This window comes from Notamacropus eugenii, chromosome 7, assembly GCF_028372415.1.
Source record: "Notamacropus eugenii isolate mMacEug1 chromosome 7, mMacEug1.pri_v2, whole genome shotgun sequence".
Classification (NCBI taxonomy): Eukaryota; Metazoa; Chordata; class Mammalia; order Diprotodontia; family Macropodidae; genus Notamacropus; species Notamacropus eugenii.
Genome location: NC_092878.1, coordinates 131149842 through 131155614, shown reverse-complemented (window position 1 = coordinate 131155614; position 5773 = coordinate 131149842). Strand labels below are relative to the sequence as shown.

Genomic DNA, 5773 nt, shown 5'->3' with positions numbered 1-5773 from the left:
GGAAGAATCATTACTTGCTCTTATCTCAAGGAAAGATAATCAAAACAATTTTGAAAATGAGCTAAGTCACAGGAGATCATTTATACAACTAAAACTTCAGCCCGGTCTCTAATCCTAAGAAATATCTATTTCTGATCAGAGAAACAGAAAGATGCAGTTACATAAATGCATACACCTTCCCATTTAGTTCCATTGACCCTACATAGAACATCTGCTTTGTGCAAGGCCTTGGAACCTCAAAGAGGAATTTACTGCAGTCACTGATCTCAAGGACCTTGCAAGGCTTGAGGCAGGTGCCTCATGAGGACAATGTGTCTGGAATCAGACTAAGAGTCTAAGCCTTGAAGCATCAGAAAGATTTTAGTGGGTGAAAATGGATGACAAAGAGAGTACATTTCAGATATAAATGAAGCATAAAAATAGGAAAGTTTGGCTCAGTTGGCAAAAGAAAGATAGAACACATTTTGGAACCCAGTGTTAAATAATGATGGAAAGATTAAGTTCGATCCTGTTTATGAAGTATCTTGAATACTAAGGAATTAAGACTTTATTCTGTAGGCATAGGAAACAATAAAATGCTTTGAGCAGGCATTAACTTGATCAAAATTGTGCTTAGGAAGACAAATACGATTGTGCTATGTAGGATGAATTTGAAAGGGAAGCAATGGAGGGAAATAGAACAGTTAAAAAAGGCTTTTGAGGCAGTCTGGTCCAGGGGTCTGGTGTCTAGCATGTTGGCTGTGGCAATGAAAGAGGGAGTGGATGAAAGAGAGGAATTGACAAGTGGCTGGATAGCAGACATGGCAGAGAATAAATTAGAGATGGTATTGAGATTCTGAACTTAGCTTAATGGGTATAGGGTAGCACCATGTACAGAAATAGAGAAATTAAGAGGAAGGACTACCTTTTTGTAAAGGGATTTAGGGGATCTCTGCATTCACAGATTATATAACATGTAGAAACCCATATGGGAAGGCCTAGGACCAACTTCCAGTAAAAGATGTTTTGTGGCTTTGGGATTTTGTCCTATTTCATTTGTCTTTTTCATTTCTAGCCTTAGCAGGTAGGTAGTATTCCCATGAGTGTCAGATGACTGTATTGGTAATGCATTTTTTGTTTTAGTATAATTAAGTGCCTGTGATTAAATAATGTAATTAAAGAAGATCTTCCCCACTCATTAATGGGTCTGGGAAGATTTGTAGGAAGGTTCACACCTTTTGTTAATGAGGCACTGGTTCTCAAGAATTGTGATGCCCCTGGCTCTAAAAAGTGTATAAAGACTCTGAAGTGAGGTTTTACTTTGGGGCTTAGTTTTTGGAAGAAGCTTTGTGAGCGGGATGAGACTCTGGGCAGCCACTAAGCAGCCCCCCAGCTTTGAAAATCCACATGTTGGTGCTTTTCTCTCTGGTAAATATGTGTGTATGTAATGGTCCAACAGTTGGATCTATCTGTTGATCTATTATGTATGTATTGCTTATGCCAGACAATTGGAAGCATGTCTGTTGATTTTGATTTCTCTGTATTTTCTCTGAAATTCAGGGTGCTGACTTTTTCCCTTGAACTAAGTGAATGATCCATGTGCTTGATGAAAGTGATTGTTGATCCCTCAAAAGCTGCCTTTTCTTTTAGAAAAGCACATCTAAGAAACTGTGATAGCAGACCCTCCTGTGTATTGCTTTTACAATGACTCAGGTTATAGTGACCTTGGAGGCAGGATTCCAGGCCAGATGTTACAGCCAGCCTAGCAAGTAAGCTCTGAGAAGTCATGATACCTGTGACTGAATCTAAGAGGGGGTTTTTACTTAGAACTTGATTAGACTGCATATATAGAAAGTAAGCTAACCTGTAAACCTAATGTCTTTTCCACACCAGAGAATGAGGTTGGGTGGGGGGAGGGAGAAAGGGATGTGGCTATGGTCCCTAGGTATTTATATGTTGTTCTTCCTATGCCTTTATGTAAATATTCCTTTGTAGCTCTTGGGACTGGTGACAGTGGGTTTGGACATAGCAGTGTCTGCGAAACATGCATGGGTCTCATTTGGTGCCAGTGTTTGGATGGTGCTGGAGGCCTGACTGGTGCTGCCATAGAGCACAGCTTCGGGGAAGCCCACAGCTGAGAGAAGGCCCTGTGGCTTAGGAAGAGTGGTCTGGGCCTATTTTGTCCAGAATGCTGACTTGGAGCAGGATGAGGTGGGGGACTTCCTAGTTGACATCATGAGCACTGAATTTGATACTCTAGTAGAAGATGGAAGCCTGCCCCAGGTAAGCCAGCAGCTCCAGACAATGTTCAGATACTGCCGGAGTGGTGAGGAACCCTTGCTAAGAGAGTTCATCTCTCAGATGGGCCAGAAGCAGGATGTCAAAGCCATGGAGGCCCAGACATGCCACCAGACCAATGATGACTCAGACCAGGAGGAACAAATAGATGGGGGAGCTGAGGAAATGGAGGTGAACGACAGCAGGGAGACTCCTTCCCTACCCTGTGGTGCCCAGACTAGCCCATCATCTGCTACTAGCCTGGCCTCCCTTGGGCACGAAGCTGCTGAAGATGGCTAGGTTGTCATCCAGAGGAAAAAAAAGTGAGAGTCTGACCCTTCCCCAGTGGCCTGGCCTGGGCCTTCTTGCTCCAGCCCATGACATTCCCTGCACACCCATGAAACTGGCCTAGAGCACCCAAAGGGGCCCCAGTTCATGCAGAGTCTCTACTTAAGAGCATTAGGTGCCTGGCTTTGACATTGACCAGTGTCCTGCAATCTTCAGCAAGTCACCTGACCTCTTTGGACCTCCATTCCCTAATTTGTAAAATGGGGACCATAATGACCTCCCCAAAACATAGACTTTGCTTCACAGGAGCTGGGGAAGAAAGAGGGGAATGGGGGCATGAAGAGATGAAGCCTGCAAAGTTTTCCCAGCCTTTCTTCACCCCTGCTACCCTCCACGACCTTCATCAGGTAACACCTGCTCAGAATTGGGGTCAGCCAGAAAGAGCAGTGCTGTGACAGAAACAAGCAGATGTCTCCCCTCACCCCACCTACCCTCTCTTCACTCACCTGGCCTCCAGCTCTCACCTCAACTAAAATAACCTCAAAACTTGCTTCTACTTTGTTCCACTCTCCACAGTTTCCAAAGTCATTTTCCACAGGGACAGACTTGGCTGTGTCACACCCGTACTCAAAGACATTCAGTGACTCCCTCTTCCTTCTAGGATCAACTCCAAGGTGCTCAGCCTTGCATTTAAAGGCCTCCATACTATTCTTTTCACCTGCCTTTCCAAGCTGATGGACCTGCCAGCCCTTCCCACATTCTTTCCTCAAATATGGAGTCTGCTATTCTTTTTTTCACATTAGTCTCTCAGTGTGGACCCTGAAAGCTGCCTGGTAATGGGGTTACCCATCTTCGGATGGACAGTTTGCACTCTCAGTAATAATAAAGCAAGCATGAAGGTTTGCAGAGTGAAACCTGCTTGTGGCTAGAGCCTCTAGTTCTGGTTGCTCATTCTCCTCAATGCTTGTGGGACTGAGATGAACCAAGTTGGAAGCGAGTTGTAAGAGGTTTTTCTTTGTATGTCTAGCACTTAGCGCGTGCACACACACACACACACAAATATTCCTTTATAAAAGCCAATTTGGGCACCTAGGTGGTACAGTGGATAGAGCACTGGATCTAGAGTCAGGAAGACATGAATTCAAATCCAGTCTCATACACTTACTAGCTGTGTGATGTTGAACCAAGTAACTTAGGTCTGTTTGCCTCAATTTCCTCATCTGTAAATGAGCTAGAGAAGGAAATGGTTAACTATTCCAATTTCTTTGCCAAGAAAACTCCAAATAGGGTCACGAAGAGTTGAACAAGACCTAATACAACTGAACAATAACCACAAAGGCCAATTTGACTATTAATTGGTTAAACGGAACTGGGGTGCAAAGGATCCTTAAAATTAGGGGAACAATATCAGTAGGGGCAGGAACCGAAGGCAGAGAGATTGTATATTCCCAATAGCCCCTAAAAATGTCTTGAAAATCCTTAGGGAAGGGGTAAAATGTAACAAAATTGGCTTTTGGGTAGTGGGGGCCAGAGTATTCACAGCTGTACTTTAATGATTGAAAAGAGAAGGTCTTAACTTGTGAGTTTTCAAATTTGAATAATACTTTCTAATTTATAACTAAAGGGACAGTTTGGTGTTGTCTTGGTTTCAGAAAGATGTGGGTTTATATGAAAGAATACTCCAAACTATTAATAGTAAAAGAAATAAAAATTAAAAAAAATTCTTAGGTTTAACATCACCATCACCAGTGTGGAAAACATGAAAAAAGCAGGGAAAATCAATGTTGAAAGGGTATTTGGAAAGATAAGCACACAAATCTGTGGAGTTATGAATCCGTACAACCATTCTGGAAAAGAATTTGGAATCATTTCAATAAAGTGGCTTAAAATACCATTCCTGTTTGATTCAAGAGATTCCATGCTAGGTGGTGGACCTCAAGGAAGTCATTCGTAGAAAAGTCATATGTGTGTATGTGTGTATACACACATATATACATACATAATATATTGCATATGTATACATGTGCATATACACGCATGTATATGTGCATGTACACACTAGCATACATTCATATATATATATATGTGTGTGTATATATATGTATATATCTGTAGCCATATTTTTTGATGTAGCAAAGAACTAGGAACAACATAGATGCCCATAGAGTAGGGAATGGATAAAGAAAATGGAGGCACATGAACGTAATGGAATACCACTATATTGTAAGAAAGGATGAATGTGATGTATACAGAGAAGGATGAAAAGATTTACATGAACTGATACAGAGTAATGTAAGCAAAGGCAGGAAAACAATATAGGCAATGATAAACGCAATGTAAAGAGAAAGGCCAATCACCCCAAAATAATTTTAAAAGTTGTGAAATTAGAAAGCATAAGCTTTGTCCCAATAAAGAGGTACGAGACACTCTGTTCTTCTTTTGCTTGAGTGTGTGTGAGTGTGTGTGTGTGTGTGTGTGTGTGTGTGTGTGAGATACACAAATACTCTCCTTTGCAGAGGTAGGCAGGGAACATTGCATATGTGGCCATATTCTTTTTTTCACTGTTGATTGGTTTTGCTGATTTTTTTCTCTTCTTCCTCTTTTTCTTTCTTCTTTAAAAAATTCTTTGTTATTTGGAGTGTGTGTTCATCCTTCGTTGCCGAAGAAGACCATGCCATCAGAGAAATAATGACGTGACTTGCACTTGGCTTTGTTTTGAGTGAGGGAGGGCTGTGCAGGTCACCAGCCTCACTTCTCCTCCAGAGCCATCTGAATCCAGTGACCAGATATTCATCAGGATGACTGGAGATAACCCAGGAGGAGGCAATTGAGGTTAAGTGACTTGCCCAAGGTGACACAGCTAGTGAGTGTCAAGTGTCTGAGGTGAGATTTGAACTCAGGTCCTCCTGATTCCTGCACTGGTTCTCTACCCACTGCACCACTGGGAGGGACTTAGAGTGAGGAAGGAATAACATAAAGGGGAAAATTGGGGAAAACAAATGTTTTTCCTATGGAAAAACAAAAGATATCAACATAGCCTCTGGTTACTAGCCATAGGACGCTGGAATATTCACTTAACCTTTCACTACTCCAAACAGTTTCCTGAAACTAAATTGTAAATGGGCAGTTCATCTTCAATGGTAGTAATTTTGAGAGTCAGATGACCTGTACTCATGAAATTACAAATGTGGGCTGAGATAAACCAAATCTGAAAAAACATCTAAAATCA

General features: G+C 41.8%; 1 pseudogene; it reads left to right on the top strand.

The window, feature by feature from the left end:
• The first annotated feature begins 2027 nt into the window (after nucleotides 1-2027).
• LOC140514757 (pre-rRNA-processing protein TSR2 homolog pseudogene) lies at nucleotides 2028-3347 on the top strand (annotated as a pseudogene).
• Nucleotides 3348-5773: the final 2426 nt, after the last annotated feature.